General features: G+C 35.2%; 1 protein-coding gene across 4 annotated transcripts in view; it reads right to left on the bottom strand.

Annotated features, from left to right (window-relative positions):
* The window catches only part of CHIC1 (cysteine rich hydrophobic domain 1), a 136,902-nt gene that overhangs the window by 98,917 nt on the left and 22,384 nt on the right, over positions 1–15,601 (bottom strand). The window lies entirely within an intron of this gene.

A 15,601-nucleotide genomic window follows, 5' to 3' on the forward strand; every position in this document is an offset into this window, starting at 1 on the left:
AAAAAAAAAAAAAAAAAAAAAACAAAACAAAAAACCAATGAATCCAGGAGCTGTTTTTTTGAAAAAGTTAACAAAATGGACTACTAGTCAGACTAATAAAAAAGAAAAGAGAGAAGAGGAAAATAGACACATTAACAAATGATAAAAGGGATATCACCACTGATTCCACAGAAACATAAACTACCATCAGAGAATACTATAAACACCTCTATGCAAATAAACTAGAAAATCTCGAAGAAATGGATAAATTCCTGGACACATACACCCTCCCAAGACTAAACCAGGAAGAAGTTGAATCTCTGAATAGACCAATAGCAATTTCAGAAATTCAGGCAGTAATTAACAGCTTACCAACCGAAAAAAGCCTAGGTCCAGACGGATTCACAGCTGAATTCTACTAGAGGTACAAACAGGAGCTGGTACCATTCCTTCTGAAACTATTCCAAACAATAGAAAAAGAAGGACTCCTCCCTAACTCACTTTATGAGGCCAGCACCATCCTGTTAACAAAACCTGGCAGAGACAAAACAAAAAAGAGAAAATTTCAGCCCAATATCCCTGATGAACATCGATGCGAAAATCCTCAATAAAATACTGGCAAATCGAATCCAGCAGCAAATCAAAAAGCTTACCCACCACGATCAAGTCAGTTTCATTCCTGAGATGCAAGGCTAGTTCAACATACACAAATGAATAAACATAATCCATCACATAAACAGAACCATTGACCAAACCCACAAGATTATCTCAATAAATGCAGAAAAGGCCTTTGATAAAATTAAACAACCCTTCATGATAAAAACTCTCAATAAACTGGGTATTAATGGAACACATCTCAAAATAATAAGAGCTATTTATGACAAACCCACAGCAAATATCATACTGAATGGGCAAAACTGGAAGCATTGCCTTTGAAAAGAAGCACAAGACAAGGATGCCCTCTCTCAACTATTATTCAACATAGTATTGGAAATTCTGGCCAGGGCAATCAGGTAAGAGAAAAAAATAAAGGGTATTCAATCAGGAAGACAGGAAGTCAAATAGTCTCTGTTTGCAGACGACATGATTGTATATTTAGAAAATCCCATCATCTCAGCCCAAAATCTCCTTAAGCTAATTAGCAACATCCGCAAAGTCTCAGGATACGAAATCAATGTGCAAAAATCACAAGCATTCCTATATACCAATAATAGACAAACAGAGAGCCAAATAATGAGTGAACTCCCATTCACAATTGATACAAATAGAAAAAATACTTAGGAATACAACTTACAAGGGACATGAAGGACCTCTTCAAGAAGAACTACAAACCACTGCTCAAGAGAGGACAAAAACAAATGGAAAAACATTCCATGCTCATAAATAGGAAGAATCAATATCGTGGAAATGGCCATACTGCCCAAAGTAATTTATAGATTCAATGATATCCCTATCAAGTGACCATTAACTTCACATAAGTAGAAAAAACTACTTTAAAATTCATATCAAATCAAAAAACAGCCCATATACCCAAGACAACCCTAAGCAAAAAGAACAAAGCTGGAGGCATCATGCTATCTGACTTCAAACTATACTACAAGGCTATAGTAACCAAAACAGCATTGTACTAATACCAAAACAGATATATAGACCAATGGAACAGAACAGAGGCCTTAGAAATAACACCACACATCTACAACCATCTGATCTTTGACAAACCTGCCAGAAACAAGCAATGGGGAAAGGATTCCCTATTTAATAAATAGTGTTGGGAAAACTGGCTAGCCATAAGCAGAAAACTGAAACTGAACCCCTTCCTTACACCTTATACAAAATTAACTCAAGATGGAGTAAAGACTTAAATGGAGGACCTGAAACCATAAAAACCCTAGAAGAAAACCTAGGTGATACCATTCAGGAGATAGGCATGGGCAAAGACTTCATGACTGAAACACCAAAACCAATGGCAACAAAAGCCAAAATGGACAATTGAGATCTAATTAAACTAAAGAGCTTCTGCACAGCAAAAGAAAGTATCATCAGAGTGAACAGGCAACCTACAGATTGGGAGAAAATGTTTGCAATCTATCCAACTGAAAAAGCGCTAATCTTCAGAATCTACAAGAAACTTAAACAAATTTACAAGAAAAAACCAACCCCTACCAAAAAGTGGGTGAAGGATATGAACAGACACTTTTCAAAAGAAGACATTTATGCAGCCAACAAACATGAAAAAAAAAGCTCATCATCACTGATCATTAGAGAAATGCAAATCAAAACCACAATGAGATACCATCTCATGCCAGTTAGAATGGTGATCATTAAAAAGTCAGGAAACAGATGCTGGAGAGGATGTCCAGAAATACGAACACGTTTACACTGTTGGTGGGAGTGTAAATTAGTTAAACCATTGTGGAAGACAGTGTGGCAATTGCCCAAGGCTCTAGAGCCAGAAATACCATTTGATCCAGTGATCCCATTACTAGGTATATACCCAATGGTTTATAAATCATTCTCCTATAAAGACACATGCACACAAATGTTTACTGCAGCACTATTCACAACAGCAAAGACTTGGAACCAACCCAAATGCCCATGAATGATACTCTGGATAAAGAAAATGTGGCACATATACACCATGGAATACTATGCAGCCATAGAAAAAGGATGAGTTCATGTTCTTTGAAGGGACATGGATGAAGCTGGATACCATCATTCTCAGCAAACTAACACAGGAACAGAAAACCAAACACTGCATGTTCTTACTCATAAGTGGGAGTTGAACAATGAGAACACATGGACACAGGGAGGGGAACATCACACACAAGGATCTCTCAGGAGGTGGGGGGCTAGGGGAGGGATAACATTAGGAGAAATACCTAATGTAGATTACAGGTCAATGGGTGCACCAATCCACCATGGCACATATATACCTATGTAACAAACCTGCACATTCTGCACATGTATCCCAAAACTTATAGTGTATATATACAATTATGTTTTACATATAAACTATATAAAAATATATATTTTAAAAGATATAATGCCGAAGCCCAGGCAAGAAAAGAAAAATAGTTTAACGGGACTTCATCAAAATCAACAATTTTGTGCATCACATGGCACTATTAAGAGAGTGAAAAGACAAACCACAGAACAGTAGAAATTATTTATAAATTATATATTTGATAAGAGATTAACAACAAGATTATATAAAAACACCCACAACTTAAGAACAAATAAACAACCTAGAGAGAAAATGGACAAAGGATGTGAACAGACATGTCTTCAAAAAAGATACACAAATGTTCAACAAGCAAATGAAAAGACACTAAATATCACGAATCATGAGGGAAATGTATATCGAAAACACAATGAGACACCATTTTATGCTCATTTGGGTGGCTGTTATAAATAAAATAGAAAATAACACACATTGATGAGGATCTGCATACATCTGAACTCTTCTGCATTGTTGGTAGGAATGTAAAATGGTACAGCTCCCATGGAAAAGACTGTGGTGTGCAGAAGTTCTTTAGTTTAATTACATCCCATTTTTCAATTTTGGCATTTGTTGCAATTGCTTTTGGTATTTTAGTCATGAAGTCTTTGTCCATGCCTATGTTCTGAATGGTATTACCTAGGTTTTCTTCTAGAGTTTTTATGGTTTTGTATCTTACATTTAAATCTTTAATCCATCTTGAGTTAATTTTTGAATTTTTGTGTAAGATATAAGAAAGGGGTCCAGTTTCAGTTTTCTGCATATGGCTAGCTAGTTTTCCTAACACAATTTATTAAATAGGGTATCCTTTCCCCATTGCTTGTTTTTGGCAAGTTTGTCAAAGATCAGATGATTGTAGATGTATGGTATTATTTCTGAGGCCTCTGTTCTCTTCCATTGGCCCATACATCTGTTTTGTACCGTACCAAACTGCTTTGGTTACTGAAGCCTTGTAATATAGTTTGAAGTCAGATAGTGCGATGCCTCCAGCTTTGTTCTTTTTCCTTAGGATTATCTTGACTATACGGGCTCTTTTTAAGTTCTATATGAAATTTAAAGTAGTTTTTTCTAATTCTGTGAAGAAAGTCAATGGTAGCTTGATGGGGATATCATTGAATCTATAAATTACTTTGGGCAGTATGGCTATTTTCACAATATTGATTCTTCTTATCTATGAGCATGGAATGTTTTTCCATTTGTTTGTGTCCTCTCGCATTTCCTTGAGGAGAGGTTTGTAGCTCCCTCTAAAGAGGTCCTTCACATCCCTATTAAGTTTATTCCCTGTGTAGCGACTGTGAATGGGAGTTTGCTCGTGATTTGGTTCTCTGTTTGTCTATTACTGGTGTATAGGAATGCTTGTGATTTTTGCATGTTGATTTTGTATCCTGAGACTTTGCTGAAGTTGCTTATCAGCTTAAGAAGTTTAACCATCATCAGAGTGAACAGGGAATCTACAGAATGGGAGAAAATTTTTGCAATGTATCCATCGGACAAAGGGCTAATATCCAGAATCTACAAGGAACTTAAACGAATTTGCAAGAAAAAAACAGCCCCATCAAAAAGTGGGCAAAGGATATGAACAGACACTTCTCGAAAGAAGACATTCTTGTGGCCAACAAACATATGAAAAAAAGCTCATCATTACTGGTCATTAGAGAAATGCAAATCAAAACCACAATAAGATACCATCTCACTCCAGTTAGAAAGGCGATTATTAAAAAGGAAACAAAAGATGCTGGAGAGGATGTCCAGAAATAGGAACACTTTTACACTGATGGTGGGAGTATAAATTAGTTCAACCATTGTGGAAGATAGTGTGGCGATTCCTCAGGGATCTAGAACTAGAAATACCATTTGACCCAGCAATCTCATTACTGGGTATATACCAAAAGAATTATAAATCATTCTACTACAAAGACACACGCACCTGTAGGTTTACTGCAGCACTAGTCACTACAGCAAAGACTTAAAACCAACCTAAATGCCCATCAATATTAGACTGGATAAAGAAAATGTGGTACATATACACTCTGGAATACTATGCAGCCATAAAAAAGGATGAGTTCATGTCCTTTGCAGAGACATGGGTGAAGCTGGAAACCATCATTCTCAGCAAACTAACACAGGAATGGAAAACCAAACACTGCATGTTCTCACTCATAAGTGGGAGTTGAGCAATGAGAACATATGGGCAGAGGGAGGGGTACATCACACAACGGGGCCTGTTGGGGAGTGGGAGTAAAGGGGAGGGATAGCATTAGGACAAATACCCAATGTAGATGATGGGTTGATGGGTGCAGCAAACCACCATGGCACATGTAACACACCTGCACGTTCTGCCCATGTATCCCAGAACTTCAATATAATTAAAAAAAAAAAAAAAAGAAAAGGTTATGGTGGTTCCTCAAAAAGCAAAACAGTTGCCATATGACCAGAATTGTACTCCTAGATATATACCCAAAGGAACTGAAATCAAAGACTCAGGCACTTGTACAGTAATGTTTACTACAGCATTATTCCCAATAGCCAAAAGGTGGAAACAACTCAAGTGTCCATCAATAAATAAGTGGCTAGACAAAACTATGATATTTACACAAAATAGAATGCTATTAAGCCATAAAAGGGAATGAAATTCTGAAATATGAAATGGATTAACTCTGAAGACTTTACGGTATGTGAAATAAGCTGAATCTAAAAGAAAAAATGTGGCATTATTTCACTTACATGAGGTATCTAGAATAGGCAAATTTGTAGAGACAGAAAGATTAGAAGTTAGCAGAGTATGAAGAAAGGAAGAATTGAGAAGTTATTACTTAATGGCTACAGAGTTCCTGTTTGGGGTAATGAAAAAAAAACTGGAAATCGGTAGTGGTAATGGTTCCACAACAGTATAAATGTAATTGAGGCCTGCAAGTTACGTACTTTAAATGCATACGCATTGAAATACAAAAAAGACACACTACTGAGTAAAATCCTATCTGCTGGCCCTTACATTTAAACTCTATCTACTGGATTGCAACCTGAATTATACCAGCAAACAAAAATAAATTCCTTCAGCATGCAATGCCTATGAAATCCAATGCAGAAAACTAAGGAACCCATATAGAACCATGGCACTCTGAAAGTACTCAAAAAGAAAGTGGGTGGATCGACTGAGGTCAGGAGTTCAAGACCAGCCTGGGCCACATGGTGAAACCCTATCCCTACACAAATACAAAAATTAGCCAGGCGTGATGGCAGGTGCCTGTAATCCCAGCTACTCGACAGGCTGAGGCAGAAGAATTGCTTGAACACAGGAGGTAGAGATTGCAGTGAGCTGAGATCATGACTTTGCACTCCAACCTGGGTGAATGAGCGAGACTCTGCCTCAAAAAAACAAAACAAAACAAAACAAAACAAAGGAAAGCATCTGTATACAACATTTGTCAAAACTTCAAGAGAAAAAAAAAACCCTGTAAAATAAAAAGGTCCCATCCAAATAACAGCAATTTCAAAATGAGAAACACAAGAACCCTCAGAGCAGAAAAAACAAATCAATGCAATAATTCCAGCAATTCAAAAAGTCAGTGTGTTTACTTACCTACCAATGATTGCACTATGTCCCCAGCAATGGATTCTAAACAGTTTTGAATGTCTGAAATGACATAGAATTCAGAATCTGGATGGCAAAGAAGTTCAAAGAGATTCAAGAAAAAGTTGAAGTCCAAACCAAGGAAGCCAGTAAAATTATCCAAACGTTGAAAGATGACCTGATCATATTTAAAAAAAAAACCAAACTGAACTTCTGGAATTGAAAAATTCACTACAGGAATTTCAACATAAAATTAGAAGCATTAACAAGATTATATCAAACTCAAGGAAGAGTTTCAAAGATTGAAGACTGGTGTTTTGAATCAAGCCAGTCAGACAAAAGTAAAGAAAACAGAATTATAAAAAAGGAACAAAGTCTCTGAGAAATAGGGGGTTATGTAGATAGACCAAACCTATGACATATTAGGACTCCTGAGACAGAAGGAGACAGAGTAAGCAACATGGAAAACATATCTGAGGATACAGTTCATGAACATTTCCCTAATCTTGCTAGAGGTTGATATGCAAATTCAAGAAATTCAGAGAACCTCTCCATGATACTATATAAGACAATCATCCACAAAACACAAAATCTCTAGGATGCAGCAAAAGCAGCATGAAGAGGAAAGTTTAGAGTGCCAAATGCCCACATTCAAAACTTAGAAGGATCTCAAATTATCAATCTAACATTGCACCTAGAGGAACTAGAAAAACAAAAACAAACTAACAAAGCTAGCAGAAGAAAACAAAAATCAGAGGAGCACTGAAAAGAACTGAGACCCAAAATCCATACAAAGGGTCAATGAAACCAAAAGTTGGATTTTTGAAAGGATAAACAAGATCTGTAGATTGACAGCTAAATTAACAAAGAAAAATGAGAGATGATCCAAATAAGCACAATGAGAAATGACAAAGGAGACATTACAACCAATCTCACAGAAACATAAAGATCTTCAGACACTATTATGAACACCTCTATGCATACTAATTAGAACATCTAGAGGAAATGAATGAATTTCTGCAAACACACAGGCTCCCAAGATTGAATCAGGAAAAAAAAATGGAAACCCTGAACAGAACAATAACATGTTCCAAAATTGAAACAGCAATTAAAAACCTACCAATGAAGAAAAACCGTAAACTAGATGGATTCACAGCTGAATTCTACCAGACATAAGAAGAGCTATTACCAATCATACTGAAATTATTCCAAAAAATAGAAGAGAGACTCCTCCTTAATTCGTCCTATAAACCAGCATCATCCTGATACCAAAATATGGCAAAGAAACAATGAAAAAAAACTTCAGACCAACATCCCTGATGAATGTAGATGCAAAAATCCCCAACAAATACTAGCAATCTGAATCCAGCAGCACATCAAAAAATTAATTCTCCACAATCGAGTAGGCTTTAATCCTAGGATGCAAGGTTGGTTCAACATATGCGGATCAGTAAATGTGATTCACCACATAAACAGGACTAAAAACAAAGACCATATAATCTTGTCAACAGACAGAGAAAAAGCTTTTGATAAAATCCAACTTCACTTCATAAAAACTCTTAACAAACTAGCCATCAAAGGAATATATCTCAAAATAGTTAAGAGACATCTATGGCAAACCCATAGCTAACATCATATAGAACAGGCAAAAGCTGGAACCATTTCCCAGCTTTTTTGAGAACTGGAACAAGAAAAGGATACTCACTCCCACCACTCCTATTCAACACAGTACTGGAAGTCCTAGACAGAACAATCAGTCAAGAGAGAAAAAAAAAGGCACATAAATAGGTAAAAAAGTGAAACTACCTCTTTTTGCTGATGGTATCATTCTACACCTAGAAAACCCAAAAGACTCTGCCAAAAGGCTCCTTGAACTCATTTTAAAAAAAGTCAGTAAAGTTTCAGAATACAAAATCACAATATTTTGTGATTATTGAAAAAATGATTCTAAAGTTTTCTTTAGTTTATATGGAAAAGTAAAAGATCCATAATAGTCAACACAATATTTAAGGAGAACAAAGAGGACTGATACTACTTGACCTCATGACTTACTATAAAGCTACAGTAATCAAGACAGTGCGGAATTGATGAAAGAACTGATTAGTTATTCAGTGGAACAGAATAGAGAAGCCAGAAACAGACCTCTGACAAAAAGGTTATTCAATGGAAATTGTTGTCTTTTCAACAGATGGTGCTGGTACAACTGGACATCAACATGCAAGGAAAACTGAATGTATTCACATACCTTACACCTTTTACAAATGCCAAACTCTTAAAATTCCTAGAATATAACACACAACAAAATCTAGGTGACCTTGGGTTTGGCAATAAATTCTTACATACAACACCAGAAAGCAAGATGCATAAAAGAAAACATTAATAAGTTGAAATTCATTAAAATTAAAATGTTCCACTCTACAAAATACACTATTAAGAGAGTAAAAAGACAAACCACAGGCTGAGAGAAAATATTTGCAAAACACATACTTTGTAGAAGACTGGTATCCAAAGTATACAAATAACTCTCTAACAACTCAACAATAATAACATAAACATCCCTATGAAAAAGTGTGCATAGGCTCCTCAGTCCTCACCCCACTAGAGTCTCCTCCAGAAACTGGTGGGTGAGGGAATTTGGAGGCCACTAAGCCCTCTTTTCCTTCAGGAACCATCCTGTACCCATGCCACTACAAAAAGGGGGGTCACAGGCCTGATCAGAAACCTCTTCAAAGAAGATACATAGAAGAAAAATAAGCTTGTAAAAAGCTGCTCAATATCATATGACTATGCAGAATTAGAAATTAAAACAATAGTGAGATATCACTACCTACGTTTTAGAATGGCCAAAATCCACAATACTGACAACACCAAACGTTGATGAAGATGCAGAACAATAGGAAGTCTTATTCATTGCTGGTGGGAATACAAAATGGCACAGCGACTTTGCAAGACAGTTTGGCAGTTTCTTACAAAACTAAACATACTCTTACCATATGATCCAGCAATCATCAAATGAGTTCAAAACTGCCCACTCAAAAACCTGTACTTGAATGTTTATAACAGTCTTATTTATGAGTGCCAAACCTTGGAAGCAACCAAGAAATCCTTCAACAGGTGAATAGATAAACTGTGGCAAATCCCAAAAATGGAATATTATTCAGTGACAAAAAGAAATTAGCTATCAAGCCAGAAAAAGACATGGAGGAACCTTAAATGCATATTGGTAAGTGAAAGAAATCAATATTAATATATTCTATATAATTCCAACTTATATGACATTCTGGAAAAGGCAAACCTATGGAGACAATAAAATGTTAGGTGATTGCTCAGGATATGAGGGTGGGATGAAATAGGTGTAGCATAAAGGAGTTTTAGGGCAGTGAAACTGCTATTCTGTATGATACTGTGATGATGGAAAAATATCATTATACACTTGCCAAAATCCATAGGATGTAGAACACAAAGAGTGAAGCCTAATGTAAACCATGGACTTTAGTTAATTATAAGATACCAACATTGGCTCACCAACTGTAACAACTGTACCACACTAATGTAAGATCTCAATAGTAGAGGAAATCAGGGTCTATGGAATCTGTGCTTTTTGCTCATTTTTTTTCCTGTAAACCTAAAATTGGTTTTAAAAATCTATTAATTAAAAATTGCATATTAAAAAGTGAAGACAAAATAAAGATATTCTTAAATAAAAACTGAGAGTATCTGTGGCCTGCAGACCCAGTTTATGTGAAATACTAAAGGAAGTTCTTCAGGCTGGCATCAAGTGACACCAGATATTAATTGGAATCTGCACATAGAAAAAAAACATTTCAAGAAGCCAAATAAATTCCAAGTAGGATAAATTCAAAGTGAACCATACCAAGATAAAGTATAATTAAACTGTTGAAAGTAAAAAACAAAGAGGGAAATCTTGAAATCAGTAAGAAAGAAGTGACTTGTTAAGTACAAGAGATTCTTCATAAGATTAACAGTTATTTTTCACATCAGAAACCTGAAGGTCAGAGGCAATGGGATGGCATATAGTATTTAAAAGTGCAGAAATTACAAAACAAACAAGCAAGTTCTGTCAACCAAAAATTCTATACCGAGCAAAATTATTCTTCCTAAAAAAAAAAAAAAAAAAAAAAAAGAAATGAAGAAATTCCCAGACAATCAAGGGCTGAGGGAGTTCATCACTATTAGGACAGCTTTTTTTTTTTTTTTTTTTTTTTTGAGACGGAGTCTTGCTCTGTCACCCAGGCTGGAGTGCAGTGGCCGGATCTCAGCTCACTGCAAGCTCCGCCTCCCGGGTTCATGCCATTCTCCTGCCTCAGCCTCCCGAGTAGCTGGGACTACAGGCACCCGCCACCTCGCCCGGCTAGTTTTTTGTAATTTTTAGTAGAGATGGGGTTTCACCGTGTTAGCCAGGATGGTCTCGATCTCCTGACCTCGTGATCCGCCCGTCTCGGCCTCCCAAAGTGCTGGAATTACAGGCTTGAGCCACCGCGCCCGGCCCCTAGGACAGCTTTTTAATAAGTTCTAAAGAGAGATCCTTAGGCTGAAATGAAAAGACACTAGACAATAACTTGAGGCATATGATAAAACAAAGAGAAATGGTAAAGGTAATTGCACAAATATATTTAAAAGCCAATATTGTATTTTGGGGTTGGAACTCTTTTTCCTGCATGATTAAAAGAGAAAATGATAATCATAAATCTGTTAATGGACACACAATACATAACATATAATTTGTGATAACAACAACATAAAATGGGAGGTATGGATATATATAGCAGTAGAATTTACATACTATTAAAGCTAAGGTAATATTAACTCAAACTAGTGTTTTATAAGTTGTTAATTGTAACAACTAAGAAAATAACTTGAAAAGATACAGAAAAGGAAATAAGGTACACAGTACACTAAAAAACCTCAATTAAACATAAAATAAATAAGTAATGAAGGAATTGAGGAACAAAAAACATACGACATGGAAAACAAATGAGCAAAATAGCACAAGTCCTTCCTTATGTGTTATGGGCTGAATTATATTCCCTCAAAATTCATACATTGAAATCACAACTCCTAGTATCTCAGAATGCGAGTAAGCAATGTACATTCACTGAGGGCAGTAAATGCCTACATTAAGAAAGAAGAATGATCTCAAATCAATAACCTAAATTTAGACCTTATGGAACTAAAAAGAGCAAACTAAACCCAAACATAGCAGAAGAAAGGAAAAAACAGAGTGGAGAGAAATGAAATACAGAATAGAACAATAGAGAAAATGAACAAGTCCAAAAGTTTTTTCTTTGAAAAGAAATTTGACAAACTTTCAGCTACAAGGATTAAGACAAAAAAGAAGACTGAGATGACTAGAATCAGAAATGAAAATAGGGACATTACATATCACTCTTACAGTAATTTAGAAAAAAATTAGAAGAGAATACTAAAAATAATTATAGGCCAACAAACTAGACAACCTAGATGAAATGAACAAACTCCCAGAATTGACTCAAGTAGAAATAGAAAACCTGAATAGACCTATAACAAGTAAATATTGAATGTGTAATCAAAAACCTATCAAGAAAAAAAAAATCCCAAGATCAGATGGTGTCACTGTTAGGTATATGTCCAAAAGAAAGAAAATTCTCCCAAATATTTAAAAGAAGAATACCAATCCTTCTTAAACTTTTGTAAAATACAGAAGAGAGGGAAACACTTCTTAACTTCCTAACTGAGGGGAAGGAAAATGAGAAATGGCTGCTTAATGGATATGGGATTTTCCTTGCAGGTGATAAAAAATTTCTGAAACTAGATAGTGGATGGTTGCATAATACTGTCAATGTAGTTAATGCCACTGAATTATACACTTTAGTTAAAAATGCAAATTTTACGTCATGTGTATTTTTCCACAAAAAACCATTATGCTCAGTTTTAAAAGCCCTGAAAGAGTACATATTGTATAAAATGTTCAAAAATGTGAATATAAGAGAGAAGGTAGACCAGTGGTTGTTTAGGGCTGGAAGGATTGGAGGGAAATTGGGAGTGACTAAAAGTGGTCACAAGGTTTACTCTTAGGATGATGGAAATGTTCTACAATTAGATTATGGTGATAGTTACACAACTCTGTAAGTACATTAACATTCAATGAATTGTTTTCTTAATATGAGTTAACTTTATGTTCTGTAAATTATTTCTCAATAAATTATTTTGTAAGTAAGATGGCTGACTCTCAAGCTGACCAGAAAAGTATCAAAGTTAGCTTAATACCAATCACTGTACTTCTGCAGAGCAGATACAAATCCTACATTCAATACAATTAGCTAGTAAAGCTAACAAAAAAGAAAGCAAACTTATCAGCTTTTAGTATTAATATGCCATAAACATCATTTTCTTATATACGGCTCAAATGACTCAATGTTGACACATAAATTAAAGGTTCAAAGATAGTAAGGAAAAGGCAGTCTATGACCAAGTTATAATACTCAATGCACTTGCTTTATGCATGTTGTCTTTGACCAAGAGCACAAAACGTATTTTATGTAAGACCTAAATTACACATAGATTACATGTAATTTGCTTAATTCTTGGCAGAACTATTTGTCTCTCATTGCAAAGACTGATTTTCTTTTCCAAATGGCATAATGTATGGATGGGGCATTTGTTTCTATCATATGCTTTTCCTTCTTTTTATAATTAGCTACAAAAACACAGAATCAATCAGGACAGTGAATTACAACCTCTATCTCCTGAAACATCATATTCATGTCATGAGTCAGAAAGTAGTCCTTTCCTCTGACCATCTCTCTCAATTTAATAAGTATTAAAGCAAAAAAGGAAAGGATAAAAGTAATTTCAAATTTTGAGTGACAGCACGACTGGGGCTGAAACTGACTATGATACCACAGTTGGTTCAGTGATAGATAGAAGAACAGGTAAATGAAAAGCCTCATTTCATGTATCATGTAGCTGTGAAATCCCACCAGAGCCAAGAGAGATTAGGGGGAACTCAAGGCACTCTGACCTATATTTCTTTTCTTTATCATCTAATTTGCTAGAGAAAATTCCCATGAATTATACTGCCAAAAAAATTATAAGGCAGACTATCTACATAAAAATTCTTGTCTTGGAAACATTTTCAATAATTGGCTAACATAGCATCTTCATTATTATTTCCATTTTATTTTGTGAGCAAACAGAGATATGACTTCGATAAAGCTAGATACCCAATTAGAGATGGCTATAGCAAGATGTCAAACAACAGCCCATAGGCCAGATCTGGCTTGCTGCCTGTTTTTGTAAATAAAGTTTTATGAGAACACAGTAATGTTCACTCACTTACATATGGTTATGGCTGTTTACATGTGACAATGCCATAGTTAAGTGGTTGCAACAGAGACCTCTGGCCCACAAAGACTAAAATATTTACTATTTGGTTTTCTATTCACTGCTAAAGAATTAAAATTCAGTGGGTTGTTTATTATACAACTTATGTGAACATTTCTTGTCTCAGGACTAGTCAATTTGATGTAAGAAACACGATGTAGTCAAGAGAATGCAGTGTTAAAGACAAAAACAAAAACAAAATAAAGCAAGGATTATTTTTGTGGCTGGGCTATTTGCCATGTGACTCTGAGAAAGTCACTTCACCTCTCTGGATTTATGCCCACACTGGTAAAATAAGGGATGTGAACTATACGAATGCAAATCATCCTTCCAATTAAACTACTGTAGTCTATTCAACTTATTTTACAGATTAGAAAATCAGTAGTGAATGTATAAAAATTCTTAATTATATTTTATATTTTTTCATGTAGACAGACATCTTTGAGTTGCTTTAAATTTCATCATAAAACCATGTTAAAAGTAACTAGTAGTATCTCGATTTTATAGGTGAGAAAACTTGAGGCTACAGAAAGAACAGTGACTTGCCCAAGGTTACCAGCATGTTCTTAACGTTTTGCGGTCTAGTATAGTGTTGACAACATGGCACATACAAAATCAGAGGCCGTGAACTATAACGCTTACACAGCAAGGCAGAGAATGTAAACTATCGGTGGTTTCTAAGATGAACCAGAGAATGTATGTTCTGCTTAAAGGAAGCAGCCACCACTCAGAGCCAACTGCTGACATATAGCCATGTGGGTCCAGTATTGCCAGATCTTTAGATTTTACAAGAGGCTGGATATCATGAATTTTAAATATTCCAATGTTTAAATGCTGGTAAACTGTTTAAAATGTTTAAAAACAGAGTGGGCTGTATTTGGCTCATGGATGACAATTCATAAATCTATATTAAATAAATTTTTTAAATGGACAGATTTGCGAACTAGAATATACTGATGCCTCAACTTCACTATGAGCTTTTAATTATCCAAAGTAATGGAGGATAGCAGAGATCAGAGCATCAGTATTATCTTAGTTTCCATTGAATATTTTATTCAAAGTATTGATAGTAAAATCAAGTAATTGAAAAAAAATGTTTCTCCTTATTTCAGGCCTTCTGGTGAAGGTATTAACAAATAGACAAAGTGTAAACAGGTCATCAGAAAAAGGGACAGTCCTGGATAATACAGAAACCAAAAAAAAAAAAAAAAAAATCTGTTCTTAAGTAATTGAGATTAGCTGTATTTACATGAGGGGAAATTCAAACATGATTAATTCATACTGAGGCTTTAAAAATAACAGGGATGGGTAGGAGCTACTGATTTAGCTTTTAAAAGTAAGATATGACAATTAAGAAAAGGAATTTATGCTATCAGCTTTTTTTTTAATTTATAGAAAACCATTTGTGAATACTGTATCTGCTTTGACAAACAATAAACTAAGCAATGTTTAAAGTGAAGCTCTGACCTACTTGTGACTGCCAACAGAATCAATAAAATGCTTAACTTTTCCATTCAAAAAGTCATAGAGTTGGCAATATTTCATTATTTGTCTTTTTGAAGTAAACATTAAACCAGGCAAGAAAAGAATGGAGATGATAAAATAATGAGTGCTCTTGGGAATATTTTTGGCTTTAATAAAATAACTGCACCACTAATTATTCTTCCACA

Source organism: Theropithecus gelada, chromosome X, assembly GCF_003255815.1.
Source record: "Theropithecus gelada isolate Dixy chromosome X, Tgel_1.0, whole genome shotgun sequence".
In the NCBI taxonomy this organism is placed as follows: Eukaryota; Metazoa; Chordata; class Mammalia; order Primates; family Cercopithecidae; genus Theropithecus; species Theropithecus gelada.